Source organism: Gorilla gorilla, chromosome 8 (genome assembly GCF_029281585.2).
Source record: "Gorilla gorilla gorilla isolate KB3781 chromosome 8, NHGRI_mGorGor1-v2.1_pri, whole genome shotgun sequence".
NCBI lineage: Eukaryota > Metazoa > Chordata > Mammalia > Primates > Hominidae > Gorilla > Gorilla gorilla.
This window is the reverse complement of record NC_073232.2, coordinates 146,260,496-146,282,370: the sequence shown is the minus strand read 5'-3', so window position 1 is coordinate 146,282,370 and position 21,875 is coordinate 146,260,496. Positions and strand designations below refer to the sequence as shown.

General features: G+C 42.6%; 1 pseudogene; it reads right to left on the bottom strand.

The window, feature by feature from the left end:
• The window catches only part of LOC129525175 (NADH dehydrogenase [ubiquinone] 1 alpha subcomplex subunit 8-like), an 83,471-nt pseudogene extending 70,452 nt beyond the window's left edge, over positions 1–13,019 (bottom strand).
• Between the last annotated feature and the right edge of the window lie 8,856 nt (positions 13,020–21,875).

Here is a 21,875-nt window from a genome sequence, read left to right as displayed (position 1 = left end):
CACTGGGAGGCTAAGGTGGGAGGACTGCTTGAGCTCAGGATCTCAAGACCAGACTGGGTAATACAGCAAAATCCTGTCTCTACTAAAATACAAAAATTAGTTGGGCATGGTGGCCTGCGCCTGTAGTCCCAGCTACTTGGGAGGCTGAGGTGGGAGAATCACCTGTGCCCAGGAAGTCAAGGCTGCAGTGAGCTGTGATTGCACCACTGCATTCCAGCCTAGGAGAGAGAGTGAGACCTGAGTTTTTTCCTCCATGCCTTGCTACCTGTGCTGCCCCACAGGGAACGGAGGGAGCTGAGGCTGAAGAAGCAGGGATGGGTCAGATCATAAAGGGCCTGCATGCCATATTATGGAGAAGATGCTTTATCTCACCAGCAATGCAGAGTCCCCGTACAGTTTTTAAAAACACAGTGACGTAAGATTTGTTTTCCACACAGATCACTCTTCTTGTGGAGGTGTAATTTAATCCTCAATTCTTCAATTTCATCTAAAGCCCACATTGATCCACCCTCCTCTCCCAGAAATTCATGTACCCCAGGTTAAGAACTCCTGTCCAAGAATAAGATAACAGCAGCAGGAACAATGAGAGGATTAAAAAAAAAAAAATTCCAGAAGATGCTAATCTAAAGGAAGTGATGACTGCATGGAATCAGTAGGGAATGAAGAATTCAGGTTTCTAGCTCTGATGTTTCAACAGACGGTGGTGTCACAACTAAGATAGGAAATATAGGAGAAAAAGAAACACTTTTAAAACTACAAGAATGTAGTTTTAAAAAAAAAAATCTTAGATATGTTCTGAAAAATATGGCATAAGCCTGATCCTATTTCCCCAGTGAATTCCACAATAACCTCCACAATGTTTTCAACTGACAGTGTTTCACTAATACTTTATCTTTCTCTACTCCCTTCTGTTCTTTAATTAGCTAATTAACTAAAAACAAATCTGCACATGCTAGAAGGCCTAAAGAAATTTTTTTTTTTTTTTTGAGACGGAGTCTTGCTCTGTTGCCCAGGTTGGAGTGGAGGTAGTGGCACAATCTCCATTCACTGCAAGTTCCACCTCCCAGGTTCACACCATTCTCCTGCCTCAGCCTCCCAAGTAGCTGGGACTACAGGCGCCCACCACCACGCCCGGCTAATTTTTTGTATTTTTAGTAGGGACGGGGTTTTACCATGTTAGCTAGGATGGTCTCAATTTCCTGACCTCATGATTTGCCCACCTCAGCCTCCCAAAGTGATGGGATTACAGGCGTGAGCCACCACGCCCAGCCAGAAATATTTCTATTTTTAAAAATTCCTTTCTGGATTGTGTATAATCACTGCCTAATTAATATGCTTGGTAAATCTGGTAAGTTCTTACATCATATCTGTATTTACAGAGACCCTTTGCTGACCACCTCCTGCCTTTATCCCACCCGAGTCAGAGAGCGAGACCTCCAGCAGAAGCCTTTTTACCTTTGACAGTTCTCCCAGGTCAGGCCACACCCAGCCCAGTTTGTCCAGCACACACTCGTCAAACTTTGCCTGCTGTTTGCGTCAGTGATGAAATAACTGCTGGCCAGTACAATCAATGCAAGTCCAATATTCTGTAAAAGGCTCTGCACAGTGACGTTTTATCTGCCTGGAAAAGAAAGCTGGGTTAGGGGCATCTCTTTGCAAAACAATGAAAAACAGAAAAGTGAGAAAAAAATAGGTACAGATCTCAAATACATAGCCTTGCTTTTTGAAAGGTATGTGAGTACATATTCTTACCTCACTTACAAGACAACTTCAGGATCCTCAATTTGAGAACAAGTTAGTAAACAAAAAAGATTTCTGAGGTAGAAAACCTAATTTCTTTATATAGTAAGAAGAAAAGAGCGTAGCCTAATGCACGCCTATTTTACTCAGAGGGGAACTCCTTACTTGGGGCCTATTTATTCTTTTCTTCAGATCCAATTCCTCTAAGGGTATCAGCTTAGCAAATTTAGAAGAGAAGGAGGCATAATTAAATCATGGACATGCTGATAGAAGTCAAACGCGACAGACAACGGCAAAGGAAGAGACAGAATTATAAAAAGCAAATACACAAACTAACAAGCAGAAGATCCTGGGATCATTCAGTATAAAGACAAACTGTACTCCACTCCTCAAAAGCTCAAGGTCCTCATTTTATTTACGCATTGAACAAAAATAGATATTAATCCTTGCTATCAAGAACAAAGTTATATTTGGTATTCTCTGTTAAGAAGCAGGCTAGCATATAATTCATTCTGTGGCCATCAAAAATGGCTAGAGAAAATTTAACTTCTGTGTATAAAAAGAATAAGTTTCAGTTTTTTGCAAAATCCTCCTTATCTTATCATTCAACCCTGCTAGTATGCATGTTCAAGCAAGAATAAAATACCATCATTTTATGTAAAAGCCATACTTGAGGCAGTGAAATTCAGAACACCTCTTTCTCCCAATGAAATAATAATTTTATTATTTAAGTGCTTACCTGTCATACTCCAGAAATCTAGCTACACTCTCACATGAATCTTGTTTAACATGGATCAGGAAGGAAGGATCTCAGAGATGGCTTAAGGAAGTATACAGTGAAAAATCTGCTTTCCACCCTGCCCAATAAGCCACTCAGTTGCTCTCCTAGAGGTCCACCAATGTCACCAGCTTCTTAGGTTTCCCTTCCGGGTATACTAAGCATAACCTGCACCCACATAACTTCTACTCAAGAATCACTTTGGTAGAAAGCAACCATTTCCAATGGGAGTTTTATATTCCTCCAAAACGCAGCAGCAGCAGACGGGCTGCAAGCCACTACTCTAGTAGCACGGATCCCTGTTCTGGACCCTGTTACCCATACCTAACAATTATCTACTAATGCCTAAAACCAGCAACTTCAGCAGTGAGAAATTCCTCTATGGAGGCAGTTAGGCACCTTGGGAATTTGTGAAATCCAAACATTCCTTAAAATGTACTACCACTGGGCCATGGAAAAAATGCTTTGCAAAAGTTCTCTTAGAAAATAAAAATTGTTTAGGCTGGATGCTGTGGCTCATGCCTGTAATCCCAGCACCTTGGGAGGCCAAGGTGGGTGGATCACTTGAGGCCAGGAGTTCAAGACCAGCCTGGCCAACATGGCGAAACCCCATCTCTACTAAAAATACAAAAATTAGCCAGGCAGGTGGCACACACCCGTAATCCCAGCTACTCAGGTGGCTGAGGCACGAGAATCGCTTGAACCCAGGAGGCAGAGGTTGCAGCGAACAAAGATCACGCCACAGCACTACAGCCTGGGTGACAGAGTGAGACTCTGTCTCAAAAAAAAAAAAGAAAAATTGTTTAAATAAACACACACACACACTCAATCTCGCTGGCAATCAAATCAATGCAAATTGAAACATTTGCACCTCCCAAATACTGCAAATTAAATATTTGCACCTCCCAAATATTTAAATACTATGCATACCAGAATCCAGCGCTGAGGACAGCATAAATTGATCCAACATTTAAAAAACAAAAGCATTTGCTGGGCACGGTGGCTCACGCTTGTAATCCCAGCACTTTGGGAGGCCAAGGCAGATGGATCACAAGATCAGGAGATTGAGACCATCGTGAAACCCAGTCTCTACTAAAAATACAAAAAATTAGCTAGGTGTGGTACTGGGTGCCTATAGTCCCAGCTACTCGGGAGGCTGAGGCAGGAGAATGGTGTGAAGCCGGGAGGTGGAGCTTGCAGTAAGCCAAGATCATGCTACTGCACTCCAGCCTGGGCAACAGAGCGACACCCCACCTCAAAAAAAAAAAAAAAAAAGCGATACAGTTCAAGAGCCATAATGATGTTCAAAGCCCTTTATAGAGTAAACTCACTGTTAGGAAATTTATGCCAAGGAATTATTAACTGATGAAAATGATCTATACGCAAAGGTAATCACTGCAGATTTATCCAAAATAATCAAAAACTGAAATCAACAATGATGTTCAATAACAGGAATTGGTCAGGTACGTTATGGTTGGTTTATCCACTGATGGAATAATATATAACCATTAAGAATGATGATCATGGCCAGGTGCGGTGGCTCACACCTGCAATCCCAGCACTTTGGGAGGCCAAGGAGAGCTGATCACTTGAGGTCAGGAGTTCAAGACCAGCCTGGCCAACATGCTGAAACCCCATCTCTACCAAAAATACAAAAAAATTAGCCAGGTGTAGTGGCGCAGGCCTGTAGACCCAGCTATTCAGGAGGCTGAGACATGTGACTCACTTGAAGCCAGGAGGCAGAGGTTGCAGTGAGCCAAGATCACACCATTGCACTCCAGCCTGGGCAACAGAGTGAGACTCCGTCTCAAAAAAAAAAAAAAAAAAAAAAAAAGATGATCATGAAGACTATATAGCAACTTCGAAGAATGTTTCCAATAATATCAAGTGAAAAATGAATTTCTCAATGTATACATACTATGATTATAACCACAAAAATATCTTTGCATAGGGACAGAGACAGCAGATGCAAGAAAGGAGGAAAGCAGCTACTGTGCTAAGGTATCTATTTTTTTTCTCTAACTTCATTGTAGTGGACATCGGTGGTTTCTGCCTAGCCAGCAGTCATTCCCCATTCTTCTGTAACATCCTTCTAATTTTCCTTTGGGAACAACCCCTCCCTGTCTCTCAGCAATGTGGTTTGGATGAAGCTAAGTCCACTCCCCATCTCAGGCCTGACCAATTAGAGCTTTTTATCTCCTGAAGCACAAGTGATGCAATGATACGTATACGAAGTCTGCCAGCCAGGACAATTAGACTCAGTTCAGGAGCTTCTGCTCACTTCTGGATAAAGGGCACACTTTGTCTAGGTTTGCTAAGCAAGTATCAACAGAACAGCAACTCGAGTGGCTGGTGGCCATTTTTGGTACAGCAAGGTGAGAGTCTTTCTGAAATGAGGTCAACAGAGAAAACCAGGACTAAGAGATTGTGAAAAGAGGAGAGGCAAAAAGACATCAAGTAGTTGTGAAATTATTTAAGCCCTTGAATCCAGCCCTGCCTGATGCCAGGCCTATTTCTGGACTTCAGAGTTACAAGAGCCAATTTCCTTTGAGTTCACTCTCTCTCCTTTTAAATAGAGTGCTAATATGCTTGTTAAAACATTTTCCTACAATTACACTGTTTAGTTTTTTTTTACTTAAGTATCAAGCACAATGACCTACCTAAAACCTAACTCCAAATACAGTTTTCTTTCCATCATACCTGTGTTCTGTAGTAATGACAAAACCTAGTGAATGCCTGCTTAAAAAGGACTGTGATAGGTTGTTTTACGTGCCTTTTCAAATTTTTCACAGCAAAAAGACTTTCCCCTTGCTGTAGCAAAAATGTTCACCAGTCACTTGCTTAGCAAACCTAGATAGGTATTATTTTACAATTTGGAAACTGAGATTCATGGAGATAAAAGAACTTGCCAGATAATAAAAACAAAACCAAAAATAATTATCATCCTTTGAATGTTTTACCTTGGTCTGATTTCAAAGCCTATGTACTTCCTAATAAAATCCAGATTATTAGCTGGCTGTTCACTTATTCATTTAAACCTTTATGCTTCAACCAAGTAGGCACTGATACCAAAGATTTTTACCTAAAGAAGTCCAAAGCACACTTGTTGACCAGTTTGCCTTCCTCTAAACACCGCCTGGGATCTTTCTCTTCCCAGCGGCAGAGCATAAACTCCTTGTTGGGCTTATCACATTGAGCTCCATAGTGATGGGCCGCAGCTTTAAGCACAGCAGAACTAATTTTCACCTAGGAAAGGAAAGATGGGACAAAGGCCACAGACTGTGAACCAGAATACCACTTTCTCAGCTTTACCTCATGCGGGTCAGAATAGAGAACACAAAAGTAGCACTGTTCTGACTTTACCAAGAAAATTAAACACTGTCATAATAATAATTTTTTTTTTTTTTTGAGACAGGGTTTCACTCCCATCCCCCAGGCTGGAGTGCAGTGGCGCGATCTCGGCTTACTGCAACTTCGGCCTCCCAGGCTCAAGCGATTCTGCTGCCTCAGCCTCCCAAGTAGCTGGGATTACAGGCATAAGCCACCTCGCCCAGCGATTCTTTAAAATCTATGGTGATTTAGAGAACACGAAGCTCTTTCACATATATTATTTTCTTCACTTTTACAATAGTCTCATGAAGAGATTAATATTCCCATTTTAGAGCAGAAGAAATGGCACCCCTAATAGAATCTTTATTTATGGTAGAGAGAAAAGGGGTGTAGAGAAGGATGAAGTTTTCTGGGATGCAGGGAGAGGAACCAACTCTGGAGAGCTTTGCTGAGTTTCTGCTGCTGGAATAAAATTAATAGATATATAAGGCTGGGCACAGTGGCTCATACAGGTAATCCCAGCACTTTGGGAGGCCAAAGCAGGCAGATAACTTGAGGCCAGGAGCTCAAGAACAGCCTGGCCAACATGGTGAAAGCTTGTCTCTAGTAAAGATACTAGAGATGTATCTGGGCGTGGTGGTGCACACCTGTAATCCCAGCTACCAGGGAGGTTGAGGCATGAGAATTGCTTGAACCCAGGAGGCAGAGGTTGCAGTGAGCCAAGATCATGCTACTGCACTCCAGCCGGGGTGACAGAGCAAGACTCTGTCTCAAAAAAAAAAAAAAATTAAATTAAATTAAATTAAATTAAAGGATAAATAAAACTCCCAGAGGACTACGGAGTCACAGAAGATGAGGCTGGAAGAGATCACAAAGAGCATCTAGTCCATCTAGTAATAACTAATAATAAAGTACTAAAATCTACAAATTTTTTAAAAATCAGAGCATATCCAAGGTTGCCATCCCTTTATGCCCACCAGTTTCGCTCAATAGTATTTTAGTGATATTTTCTTGAGAAGATACTCAGTGTAGATATAGCCAGCTCAGAGAGAACTGCAAACTGTCCAGGGCCTACAAACAGCTGCTTAAGCAAGAGACCTGTGGTCCCTTTTCTGTACTACCTTTTCTTATACCAATACCACAATGTTTTAATTACTGTCACTGAAGATAACATTTTGTTATCTGGGAGAACCATCCTCCTCATTCTTCCTTTTCAAAACTTTTTTGGCTATTCTTTCAGATGAACACCTTCCCCCAATAATTTGCATTCAAATTGTATTAAATTTAGTTATATGTTAAATTAGGGAACAATGGGCACTTTTTATAATACTGGGTGCCTGCTCAAACTTCACATCCTCAGAGAGCCTCTCTCTAATCATCTTATATAAGCTATCATCAGTGGTCACTCATGTGGTCTGGTCTTAGCATTCATGTGCTAAGTCTGATCAATTCTAGACATACTTGTTCTTTCCTCTCTGTAAGCACAGTTTCTGTATTAAGCACCAATTACACTGGGGTCATTAACATCTTTCTCAATAATTTTAAGAGCCCCTGAGTGGTCTGTGTGTGACTAGAACATAAGCTCCCAGAGGGAAGGGATTTTGTTTTCAACAGAGATCCACTACTGTAAAGATATCAATTCTCCCTATATTAAGCTATGGTAATTAAATATAATGTTGACTACGGTACACACCAGGCACCCAAAATAGTGTCTAGCACAAGTAGCTGTTGAGCACCCACTCTTTGCTAGAAAATGGGGATACAATAATTAGAAAACAGATATGAATACATCAATCACACCTTCTCATCCACAACACAGTATTTCTCTCCATTTATTCATAGTCAAGTCATTCTTGTCCTTTGGTTAAAACTAGTTTCCTTCATTATAGGGACCTTGAACATTTCTTGTTTATTCCTCAGTATTTTAGCACTTTTGATACTATCTAAATAGGATAGTTTTTCTATTAGACTTTCAAACTGTTTACTGCTTGCTTGTATACTGTATTTTCTCTCCAGCCATCTTACTGAACTCTTGTTAGTTCTGACACAAAACTCAAGAAGATTAACAGAAAAACTGCCATTTACAAATAAAAACTGTCTCTTTCCCTTCTGCTACTTTATTTTTTTCTTCTTATTCTCATTTCCTATTTTATTGCTTTAACCAACCCCTTCAGGACAATACAGATGAAGAGCAATGACAGCAGACAACCTTCCCTTTTTCTAAAATTAAAAGCCAAGTTTGGTATAATATTTGCTGTTGGTATCTGGAATATAGTTGTTTGGATATTCCTTGTTAAGAAAGCTTCTTTCTAATTCTAATTAGTTTTGCTTTACTGTTGTTTTCTATACCAGAAAAGACTAAAATTTTTAGGCTTTGTTTTCATTAATTTATAAATGTAACATAGAGCATTAACAGATTTTGTAAAACTGATCCAATGTATTTCTAGAATAAAATCTAGTCTGTCACAGTGTACTATGCTTTAATACACTACTGAATTTGATTTGTAAAATTAAAAATTGTTGTGTGAGAACAGTCTGTAATTTTATTTTATTATTTTTTTGAGACCGAGTTTCGCTCTTGTCCAGGCTGGAGGGCAGTGGCGCAATCTCGGCTCACCGCAACCTCCACCTCCTGGGTTCAAGTGATTCTCCTGCCTCAGCCTTCCTGAGTAGCTGGGATTACAGGCATGCACCACCACACCCGGCTAATTTTGTATTTTTGGTAGAGACGGGGTTCCTCCATGTTGGTCAGGCTGGTCTCAAACTCCCGACCTCAGATGATCCTCCCACCTCAGCCTCCCAAAGTGCTGGGATTATAGGCGTGGGCCACCACGCCCAGCTGTAATTTTATTTTTTATGCACTTTATGTAGCTAGGTTATTAATAAAAGGCAAGGAAAGATGACAAGAGTAATTAATCTGTACACTATAGAAAGGAGAATAAAGTTATGACTATGTCTATTAATAGTGCAACTGTTACAATTATCAAAGATAAAGTTATGACATAAGTGAAATCTGTCATGATGACTCTAATAAATTTATGTTTAAAATCTGTAAAGTTTTTGTATTAAAGTTTTTGAAAATAAAAGAATTTATTTAGGTAAACTGGCACACATTTGCTTGTTTTATTACCTATAAACAGCTAGGAGAATAAAAACGAACACTCAAACTTTTCTAAAAGCTTAATATATTTTAATAATTAAGTTAGTTATATTTACTTGTCATATGCCTTAAAAGAGCTTTAACTGGCTGATTCAATTATTCAAAGGCCCAAAACTATACGGCCCAAAAAGCCTGACACATTATTTATTTCCCTACAAATGTGGAAATCTTATCAAAATGAAGGTATACACATGTTGCTGAGCATATAAAACACCATCCCTGTCACAGGAAAATAAAGGAAGACATTGAGTCTGTTTCATAATTAATGAAAAAGAGGGATGTGCTAGAGACAACACAGTGAGTCAGTGGCAACCCCAGAACTAGAACACAGAGATTGTGACCTCCAACCAGGCTTCTTCCCATTATATCACCATCACTGAGGTGGATGAGCCTGAGATGTCACCATATCCCCTCACCTGCTTCTTCACTGAGACTGATGAATTCCAACAGAAACAACATCCTTTCACAGCTGTTTACCATGAATATCGTCTCAAATTCATTCAGATCTCTTTGTCTCAAACAACACAGAATTTCAACATCCTTCTCATTTATTCTCACAACAGCCTCACTGCACAGCAGGGCTACACAGTCTGCAGGTGTGAAAACTGAGACAAAGTCACCATCTAGAGCCAATCAACCTTCTAGTCCTGTCCTTGTCTCCTTAAACTACGTCTGTACCTCTTTTTATAGTACTTTATTTATACCATGCCTTGAGTTTTCCTAAATTTATGTAAAACAGAGAATAGTACTTAATAGAACTGTTATGAAGATTAAATGAGTTAATATATATAAAAATAATAAGAACAGTGCCTATCACATCGAAAGCACCCCATAAATATTAGCTATTTTTATTTTTACTCAAAATTATCAAATGTGTCCAAGGACTTTCCAGTCCAAAGCTTCTGACTGCTTTTTCAATGGGGATGTGTCATAACTCCTAAGCCAATGAGGTCCAAAATGTATTTAACTCGCTCTCCAAACGGGCTCCTTTTTCTGGCTTCACCAGTACTACTGCCACGCTGCAAATCTGACTTTAATTCTTCAACCTTCCCTACCTCCAATATCTAATCCATTGCTAAGTCTGATCAATTCTAGATATACTTGTTCTTTGCTCTCTGTAAGCACAGTCTCTGTAAGCACCAATTACACTGGGATCATTAACATCTTTCTCAATAATTTTCAGAGCCACTGAGACCAGTCTCCCTGCTTTTCTTTTTCTTTCTTCAATCCATTCTTCACACAGCTGCTACCGTGATCTCCCTAAATGACAATTCTTATTTTACTCTGCTGTTATATTAGCAACCAAACTCTCATTCAGCCTTAACAGCAGAATAAAGCCTAAACTTCTTAACGGGTACCGAAAGGCTTCTGGACCCAAACTATCTTTCCACCCTTCTCACCCACAACATTTCAAAAAGGGACTGACTATTTACTGTTCTCTCAAAACACTGAACTCCTTTTTGACTCTCTGCGTTTTCCCATCTCCTTACTTTTGCTCGGACCCTACCCTCACTTAGAGGGGTCTTCTCTTCATCTCCGCCCATAAATGCCATTCTTCATATGCCATTTAGTCATGTCTTACATTATGCCCAAAAAGTGCTTTCTCTATTCCCTTTATAGTTTCAGAGAATTTTATAGCTGGGATCACCTCATCTTACAAATAACCGTGTCTGCAAATGCTAAAATCAAGTAATCAAGGTGACCGGCAGGTAGGCCTAGAATTTAGATACAACTTCATATCTTTTCCTAAACCACATCTTCCCCCTTTCATAGTATTTAATCACACCTTGTCTTGTATTTTAGTTATTTATGTAATTATTCGTATGTTCATTCAATTGTGTGAAGAGTAAAGGCAAATGTATTTCAGATACATCAGTTGTATGAAGTAGAACTTCAGATGTTTGTTGAACCTAATAAAAATTGCAACAAGAAATACAGCAACTCAAGATTAACCCAGCTACATGGGGTGGGGGCAGGGGGGTGGTTCACCGGGGGGGAACAAAAGAGTGGGGGCCACATGGCAGCTCCCCTCTGCCACCTCAGAGTAAATGTCACTTTAATATAATAAAGTCCCTGAACATAGCTAATAATTTCTTCCTCTGAGGAAAATAACAGTTGCCACTCTCACAGGCATCTAAGATTAAATGAAGCATTGCAGGTAGAAGACTTAACATATGGCCAGGCGCGGGGGCTCACGCCTGTAATCCCAGCACTTTGGGAGGCCGAGGCAGGCAGATTACCAGGTCAGGAGATCGAAACCATCCTGGCTAACACGGTGAAACCCCGTCTCTACTAAAAATACAAAATATTAGCCGGGTGTGGTGATGAGCGCCTGTAGTCGCAGCTACTCGGGAGGCTGAGGCAGCAGAATCGCTTGAACCCGGGAGGTGGAGGTTGCAGTGGGCCAATATCGCGCCACTGCACTCCAGCCTGGGCGACAGAGCGAGACTCTCAAAAACAACAAAACAAACAAACAAAACACTTAACATAGTGCCTGGTATATCATTGCTGGTACATCATTTCTAGTCTTGGCCTTCCTCTCCTTTAATACAGCCTGTTCTACTATCCAGCCCGGCCATGACACTCCTCTGCCTTAAAACCTTCCACCTCTTCCCACCACCTCCCTTACTGGATCAAGTCCAAACTGTTTGGTCTGGCCTTGTAGAAGCTGCTTCCAAGTCCTATCTCAGCCCGAGTTGCCTCTCCAGGCTCAGCACCTGCTGCTTCCCACCACCACCACTAGGGTCACATCAAACTGTACTTGGCTCCCTAAACACACAAGTTCTGCTAGGCCGTCTCATTCTTGTGAGTTTTCACCCATAATATAGTGGAAAAGCACTGGTTTTAAAATCAGACCTGGGTTCACTTCCAGCTCTATTACTTACAAGCTCCGTGACCTTGGGCAAATCATTTCTACTCTCGGGGACTAATTCCTTATTTATAACGTTACGACCAATTGTGTGTGTGTGTGTGTATATATATATATATATATGACCAATTGTGTGTGTATATATATATATATATGGTGTATATATATATATATATATATATATATATATACATATATATATATATATATCCTACCTTATAGTGTTGCTGGGAGGATTCAATGAATTAATGCATGGAAAGTAATTAGCATCCTGCCTGGTATCTAGAAAGGACTTGATCATGTTAGCTATAATTAGTAGGGTATGTTTCTACTTCACTTCTCACAGCACTAACTACATTGTACTGTGACTGCCTCTTTATGTGTCTGTCTCCCTACTGGATTGTAAAGTCCATGAAAGCACGAAGTACATCTCTTCCAGCGTTACGTGTACACGTTAATTACTCAAATGATATCTCTTGAATAAACGAATGCTTTAAATGGGTCCTGTTACCAAACACCTTCCCAAGGCTGTGAGTAGATGCACGCTCCAATATTGTCTCATTTTCCCGCGGCTTCGTCACCCCACTCTATGCACTCGGCACCGGTGATACCACTTTAAGGTAGGTGACCGTCCCCCTCGACTGTGAGCCCCTAGGGTTGTATACTCACCTCGCATGCAAGTTTGAGGATTAAGCGACATAAGCTAAGGAAAATGACTGGTTGGTGCTTAATAAAATGTATCACTATTATTCACGGAAGGAGAAACAGGTCGCTGTGGAGGGCGAAAGGGGGAGGATTCTAGAGCCACTGCAGGATGCGACAGGGTGGGGTAGAGAGGGGAGGCGACTCCCAAAGCTGCAGAGGGGACCTCCGGGGGTCGACCTGTATATGCGTTGGAGGACTGGGGAGGGGGGCCCGGGTCCCAGGATCCGCGGAGCCCTAGCGGGGCTAGGCCCAGGCCCGAGAAGCCGCAGCCCCATGTCTCCCTTGCCTGTCCTCCGGATAGCCTCACCTCATCTACTTTCAGCTCCTCTAGAGTGGGCAGCTCCACTATCCCCGGCATGACGGCTGCAGCCCCGACCCCGACGAGAAGCCCTCAGCCGCGTCGCGCCCGTCTCCTCGAACTCCCCTTTCGACCGCCGAGTGCCTCACGGCGCCTGCGCATGCGCATCTGGCAACACGCAGGCGTATTGCCCTGCCCAACCACGAGCGAGGGAGCGTGCGCAATACCAAGAACTTTTCAGCCTCCAGCGGGGTGGGGCTTCGACTCGGCTCCGCCCACCCCTCCAGGTTGTCATAGTGATGCCGTATCCACTGAGACTCCGGATCCTAACAGCTGGAAGCTAAGAACAGGCGCCATGGAGTACACAGGGAGCATATATATCGGGGAATATGTAGATGGGATGTAAGGGGCTCATTTGATTCACTTACTATACCTTGAATAGCTGTGACTGGAAAAAGACGGCTTTTTGCTTCTGCGAAACACCTTGTGCCAGGCACTTTCACAAACTTGCCCGAGTAATTTTTTCAAGGACCGTATCTAACAAGCAGCAAAGCTGAGATGCATTCATTCCATATATACTTATATGTGTGTGTGCATTGACTGTGTGTGTGTGCTATCTGCCAGTTTTAAACATAGGAATATTTAAAATGTCAAGATCCTTGCTCTTAGGGAGTTTATAATCCAGTTGGAGATGTATTGCCAATAAACAAATAAGTGATAAAATAATTACAGATAATGGTAAATGCTATAAAAACAAACACGAAGATTAGGGAAGAGAGACTGGCTAATCTGAATCTACACGGTCGCTTCCTTCCAGGAGGAGTTCACGATCTAGGGATTATTATAGAGGATTTTATACACAAATCACTGTAGTGGACTAGTAGTAAAAAACAATTCAACAGTTTTTTTTTCTTTTCTTTTCCTTCCTTCCTTCCTTTCTTCCTTCCTTTCTTCCTTCCTTCCTTCCTACCTTCCTCTCTTTCTTTCTCTCTCTCTCGTTTTTGTTTTATTTTCAGACAAGATCTCGCTCTGTTGCCCTGGCTGGAGTGCAGTGGCCTGTTCACTGATTACTGCAGCCTCGACCCCCTAGGCTCAAACAATCTTCCCGCTTCAGCCTCCCAAGTAGCTGAGACTACCGGTGTGCACCACTACCCCCAGCAAATTTTTCAACGCCTTTTGTAGAGACGGCGTCTTGCTATGTTGTCCAAGCTGGTCTCATACTCCTGGGCTCAAGTGATCCTCTTGCATGAGCCACCGTGCCCAGCAATTCAACAATGTTGAGTGGCTACCAAGTACCAGGCCCTGGAATTGACTCTGGGCACAATCCCTGTCTTCAGAAAGTTCATTCAAACATGATGCGACAAGTAGACATAACAGATAACTGCGATTCAGTGTGATAAGAGCTGTAGTAGAGAGAAGCAGAGGAAACACAGAGGTGGCCACTCTTTTTTGCCAACCACCCTGGATGAAGAAAGTGGAATCTCTGTTTTTATAGCTGAGGAAACCAAGGCTGGACGATATGAAGTGGTTTGCTGAACCAGTGCTAGTTGTCGGGACTGTGAAGCACTCCCACCTTGGGGCTCTGTATTCACAAGTTGGTGGAATTCCAGGGCATTTTGAGTTAATAGGAAAGAGGGATCTGTGGTCTGGACAGGGATAGGAGATAGATTCCTAGAGAGGGAGGTAGGAATGCTATGGGATGCTATCTCTCTAATCATTACATCAATTTTGCAAGGAAGATGTTATTATCTTTCCAGGTAACAAAGGTGACCCTTACAGGGCTTGAGACACTTATCCTACTCAGCAGGTAAGTGGCAGAGGTGCTTGGTGTGTACTCCCTCTCACTACTCAGTGAGATAGTTCAGGCTGACCTTGCAAATAAAGGAACAGAAGTTAAGAGAAGCAAAATGACTGGCCCACCATTATGGATACACAGCTAGGAAGTAACAGAGTCAGGATTTGAACCCAATCCTCTGTCCAAACCACATTCTTACTTTTCACAAGGCCCTGCTACAGTGAAGGTGGTAGAATTTTGGCAGATAGAGATGGGGTATTGGGCATTTCAGGCACAAAAAGTTGAGAAACTACATTAATTTTTGATGGGCTGTATATGGGTGAGAGAGAAACACACAGACAAGGTAAAAGAGGGAAGGCTTTCAACCATTTGCCTTTGGCCTTCTGTGTATTTTCATTGGGTTTTTGTGCCAAATCAGCCATTTCCATGCTTTGGCCCTAGGAATTTGGGCTTTGCTTGAGGTTGTCTGGTACCTCTGTAACCACAATAGGGATTCCCAGACCTGAACAGGGCTTCCCAATTTCCCATAACTAGCAAGAAGTCAGCAGTTTTTCACTTGTTATACTTCTTTTCATAAGTTGGACATGTGTTATTCTGTATTGATTTTGTGTTTTTAACAACAGTTAACTAGAATTCTATTTGGGGCATCTCAAATTTCAGCATGTAATGAGAGCATGAGACAGGTCTGGGCTCAAGTCTGCCATTTGCTTGTTGTACACTTAATCAACCATCCATATCTCAGTTTCCTCATCTGTAAAATGGGAAAGCAATGCACATTCAGCAGCAGTGTTTCAAGGAATATGTAATGATCATATATGGGTGTTATTTACAAATGGTAGATACTCAATCGATTTTTTTTAATTTAGGGAGGGGATATTTTCCTCTTGGAGTTTAAATGAATAGAGTAACCTCTCTATACAGTAGGAAGTTGATATTTAACGTTTGGTTTAAAAAGTTTATGTAGACTCTCCATGGCTGATAGGAACATCAAATGGTACGACTGCTTTGGAAAAGTTTGGCAGTTTCTTGAAAAGTTAAACAGCCATTCCACTTATAGGTATTTACCCCAGAAATGAAAGTGTATATCTACACAAAGACATGTATACAAGTACTCATAGCAGCCTTATTTATAATAACCAAAACTAGAAACAAACCCAAATGTCATCAACAGGGGAATGAAGAAACTACTTGTGGTATATCCATTCATTGGAATACTACTCAGCAATAAAAAGGAGTGAACTATTGGTACACAGAACAACATGAATGAATCTCAAAAAATTATGTTAAGTGAAAGAGGCCAGACAAAAAAAGAGTAGATACTGTATGAGTCCATTTATGTAAAATTCTAGAAAATGCAAATCTATGGTGACAGAAAGTAGATCAGTAGTCACCTAGAGATGAGGATTGTGGGCAGGGGCAAGGAGGAAGTATTACAGAAAGGCATGCAGAAACTTTTGTGGGGAGTAGATATTTTGTCTTGATTGTGATAATGTTTTCCCAGGTGATGTCAAAACATGTCAAATTGTACACTTTAAACACGTGGCCTATTGTATGTCAATTACACTTCAATAAATCTACTTAAAAAAAACCTTAAAAGAGACATGATTTCCCTGTACCACGTGTGAATATTAAAAAAAAAAAGGTTAATGTAGTATCTGTCTGGCCTCAATATTATGGTTTCTTTGGAGTAGTCGCACAATGGAGTTCTAGATAACTCCACTCCAAAGCACCACAAGGTAAGTGCCAGAAGAGACCTACAGACACAGGGGAGGAAGGGACGCCCATAGCATTTATGTAGTAACTACTGTGCTCTGGGTGGCTTTGCCTGCATCTTCTCTTCACAGGGACTCTTTGAGATAGATATCGTTATCCTGTTTTACAGATGGGAAAAGTAAGGCTCGGAGTAAACTTGCCCAAAGTCACCCAGTTAGCATTTGGCAGAGCAGGTATTAAAACCCAGGTCGATCAGACTGTAAAGCCCACGTGCTTCCTACAATAGAGCCCTGCTGCTGGGGCCCTTCAGAGGCCACATACAGTCGGAGCCGTCCTTAAAGGCTTCGTGGAAGAGATAGTATTTGAAATGGGCCTTGAAGGTTGGGTAGGATTTAGGTGGTTGGAGATGCAAGGTGAAGAATTCTTTTTCTAGAAGTTTCTAGGCAGAGGGAACAGCATGAGCAATAGCCCAGAGGGCACGTATGGAGTAGAGCTGGCAGTTCAGTTTGGCAGGAGAGTGGGTTGTGCCCAGAGGAGTTATGCAAAGGGAAGCTGGACAGGCGGTCTGTGCTCTGGCAAAGAAATTTCAATACCATGCACAATTCTGGTGGTGGAGGAACCACTGATAGATCCTGGTAGGGCCAAGCATCAGGAAATAAAACTTATTTCATCTCTGTAACTCTCCTCATAATGCATATGTGTGGTAGAGACTCAGTAAATGTTGGCTGAATGAATGAATGAATGAATCATAGGTTTTGAGGGGTTTGTTTGAGACAGGGTCTCACTCTGGAGGGCTCTGGCTGGAGTGCAGTGGTGCAGTCTTGGCTCACAGCAATGTCCACCCCACCAGACTCAAGCGATCCTCCCACCTCAGCCTCCCCAGTAGCTGGGACCACAGATATGCGCCACCATGCCCAGCTAATTGATAGGTATTTGAGATCTGGAAATCATATCCTTATTATGGATTGAAGCCTTCACTATAAAGAGGTTTTTTTCTTCTTTTTAACTTACTTTGAATTTAGAAGGCAGGCTTTTCACCTTGAATGAATTTTTTAAAATGGAAGAGAAGGAGGGAGAAAGGAAGGGAAAGAGAGAGAGAGTGAAGGAGAAAAAGAAGAAGGGAGGAGAAGGAGAGAAGGAGGGACAGAGAGGAGGGAAGCAGGAAAAGTGAAGATGGGGAGATCAGCTCAGAGCTCACTGCAGTTGTCCCAGTAGGAGGCAGCAGAACCCTGGGCCAAGGCAGAAGCAGTGAAGCTGCAGGAAAGAGAAAAATGTAGGAGAGGTTTGGGGATTTTACTGCCAGGAGTTGGCAGCTGATTGGCTCCAGTCCCGTCCAGAGATGGCTTACAGCCCCAGCCCTGGGCCCAGCTCCTGGCCTTGAACCAGAGGATTCTGATACCATTCATGGAAATAGAGAACTCTAAGGAGGTGCTGCTTAGGGGAGGAGGAGATGATTCTGTTTTAGGCGAGTTGGAGATGTCTGTGAGAGGTCTGAACAGGGATGTCCAGTTCGAGGTAAGAAAAGGGGTGGGGTCTAACCTCAGAGAAGGGTGTAGAACTTGAATATGGAAATGGTGCTTAGAAATGATAGATGTGAGCTCAAGCAAAGAGTACAGGAGGGAAGGAGAAGAGGAATTCTCCCTTCCCCCCATGTCTTGCACTAGAATAAAAGTGAAATAGTTTTCAATTTCTTGTTCTATGCCGGGCATTCTGCTATAGTTTCACAACCATCGTCTCACTCAGTTATCTCAACAACTTTGTCATCCACTCTGTTCACTGACTACTCTTTCTGTTTCCTTCATTCTTTACTCAGGAGACGTTTATGAAGCCCCTGCTTAGTGGTTCTAGGAGCTGAGGATACCAAAGTCTTCCTTTAAAGAAGCTTTTCTTAAATACCGGAGATAAGATATCTAATTACAAAACAAGATAGAAAGTGTTACGCATCCCGACAGAGGTACTAGCAAAAGCCTTAAAAAGGTCAGAGTTAGGAGAGGAGCCTTCAGCTTGTTAGGAGGAATGGAGAAGGAATGAATGAAAGCATATTTATTAAGCACTCACTATATGTCAGGCCCTTTACTAGGAAAATCGTTATATGTTACCTGTATTAATTGCAGCCATTTCACCCATAAAGAAACTGGTCAGCCCGGTGCAGTGGCTCACACCTATAATCCCAACATTTTGGGAGGCTGAGGCAGGAGGATCATTTGAGCCCAGGAGTTCTAGATCACCCTGGGCAACATAGGGAAACCCCATCTCTACAAAAAAAAAAAAAAAAAAAATTAAATAAGCCAGGCGTGGTGGGGCACATCTGTGGTTCCAACTACTTGGGAGGCTGAGGTGGGAGGATCACTTGAGTTCAGGAGATTGAGGCTGCATTGAGCCATGATCACACCGCTGTACTCCAGCCTGGGAGACAGAACAAGATCTGGTCTTGGGAAAAAAACAAAAAACAAAACAAAGAAGCTAGTCAACTGGTCAAGCTGGTGTCCCTGCCTTGTTCTCCTGTATGAGCCTGTCTTCCTCCTGCATAGCACTTATCACACATTGTATAATTACTCAATTTTGTCGCCCACTAGACTGTGAGCCCCCGAGGACAGGGACTGCATCTGCCTTGATCACTGTTGAATCTGTGTTGTATTCAGCAAGTTGGACCATCAGCATAGTCCCTGACAAAATGTAGGTGCTCTGTAAATACCTGTTTGGAAGGAAAGAAGGAAGGGAAGGAAGGGAGGGAGGCACAAGCAAAGAGGTTTGGGAAAGTATCTGTATTAGTCTGTTCTCATGCTGCTGTAAGGACATAACCAAAGACTGGGTAATCTATAAAGGAAAGAGGCTTCATGGACTCACAGTTCCACATGGCTGGGAAGGCCTCACGATCATGGTGGAGGCAAAGGGGGAGCAAAGGCACATCTTACATGGCAGCAGGCAAGAGAGCATGTTCAGGGGAATTGCCCTTTATAAAACCATCAGATCTCATGAGACTTATTCACTATCATGAGAACAGCATGGGAAAAACCCACCCCCATGATTCAGTTACCTCCCACTGAGTCCCTCCCATGACATGTGGGGATTATGGGAGCTACAATTAAAGATGAGATTTGGGTGGGGACACAGCCAAACAATATCAATATCCACGATTTTATATATATATATGTATAATGGTGGTAAGCTTCAAACCCTTACTCCTGTCTCTAAATTTCATATTTTCCCTAATATTCCACTTGTGGCATAATAGGCAAGGATGGATTGGTCATGGGGGACAGAGAAATCACAGAACCAGCTGCCAGAAAACCTGGGCTCTAGTGTCCACAGTTTTTACTGTGTGTGGTTTTGGGCACATCTCTACACTCTCTGGGCCTACTAAGGGGGTTTATTTCAGGGAGCAGTGTGAACTCCAAGGTGAGAGTGAGCCTCTAGGTGAAGGGGAGAATGAACAGAGCAAACTCTATTCCCCTCTTTTCATTTTTGAGCTTTTGAGGGAAACAAAACAAAAATTTTGTTTTCAGCAGAGTACTGCTGGGATGAGAAGGATGAGAATGCTGAGAACGGGGTTCCTGCTCACTCTGTTGCCTGCCAGCTCTGATCCTCCAGCTGTCACACAGGGCTCAGTGATTTCCCTGTGTCTTTACAGGATGGAGGGCAAAGCCAAGTACATCCTCCCTACCGAAACAATATATGTTGGGGAAATGAAGGATGGCATGTTTCACGGCGAAGGAACCCTGTACCTCCCCAGTGGAAGCCAATACGACGCCATTTGGGAAAACGGATTGGCCATAAAGGTGATCAGCTGGGGGGGCGGGTGCTGTGGAGGAGAGATCCTCGGGCAAGAAGAGCCTCACCCTCTGGCGCCCCATCGTCCCTGTCTGGTGCCCACCTCGTTCCATTCACTCTTCTCTTTGCTTCTCCCCCACTCCCCCAACTTTTTTTTTTTTTTTTTTTTTTAGTCTCATTCTGTCACCAGGCTGGAGTGCAGTGGCACAATCTCGGCTCACTGCAACCTCCACCTCCTGGGTTCAAGCGAGTCTTCTGCCTCAGCCTCCCGAGTAGCTGGGACTACGGGCATGCGCCACCATGCCCAGCTAATTTTTGTATTTTTAGTAGAGATTGGGTTTCACCATGTTTGCCAGGATGGTCTCAATCTCTTGACCTTGTGATCCACCCGCCTTGGCCTCCCAAAGTGCTGGGATTACAGGTGCACAGGTGCAAGCCACCACACCTGACCTTTTTTTTTTTTTTTTTTGAAAACGAGTCTCTGTCGCCCAGGCTGGAGCATAGTGGTGTGATCTCAGCTCACCACAACCTCTGCCTCCTGGGTTCAAGCTAGTCTCTTGCCTAGGCCTCCTGAGTAGCTGGGATTACAGGTATGTGCCACCATGCCCGGCTAATTTCTCCCTGCTTCTGGATCTCCCAGGGCTCTAGAATCCTCTCCCTCTAGATCTGGAAGGATCTGTGGAGAGGCCATGATGAGTTTGCATCTGTTACACCACTTACTGCCTGATCTTAGGCCCACGACTTCACCTCCCTGAGAGTTCTTCACCTATCAACTCGGGACAGTTAGTTGCATTAGTCATGTGTTGGTACTATAACAGGTTACCACAGATTTAGTCTGAAATCAGCACAAATGTATTATCTTACAGTTCTAGAGCTCAAAAGTCTGAAATAGGTCAGCAAGCCTGCATTCCGTCCAGAGGCTCTATGGGAAAACCTGTTTCCTTGCCTTTTCCAGCTTCTAGAGGCTGCCTGCATTCCTTGGCTCATGGCCACGCATCACTCCGACCTCTGCTTTCATCATCACGCCACCCTTCATCCCTCTGCTTTCATCGTCATCTCATCTTCTCTCACCCTGACCTTACTATTTCCTTCTCATAGGAAGCTTGCAATCATATTTGGCACACCCAGATAATCCAAATAATCTTCCCACTTCAGGATCCTTCATTTAATTGCATCTGCAAAATCCCTCTTGCCATGTAAAGTAGCATACTCACAGGTTGCAGCAGACAGGGACATCTTTGGGGGACCATTATTCAGCCTACCACAATAGTACAAGGCACCTCAATATATATCTGTGAACACTTTGCTAAGTTCCCAGCACACAAGAGGCACTCAATAAGTGTTAGCTCTTATTACCACCATCACTGCTACTATCATTATAACTTACCTAATCCAAGGATTCTTACCCCCTGGTATTTGTGAGTCATGAATAGAATTCAGGGAGTCACTGAAACCTCTTGATTTATATACAGAAATTTCTGTGTAAAGGAGACTAAGTTTTTCTCCAGGAAAAGCATCTATAGCTTTCATCAGTTTCACTAAGAGCATCTTGGGGCCTGACTCATGACCTAAAAAAGGTTAAGAAATGCTCCTTGTTTTATAGCTTGGAGAGTCTAAGCCCCAGGAAGGGGATGTGACTTTCCCGAGGTCACACAGTGAATTAATAGTATCATTGGAATTTCCACCCGTGTTTCCTGATGCCCAGGCCAATGCAAT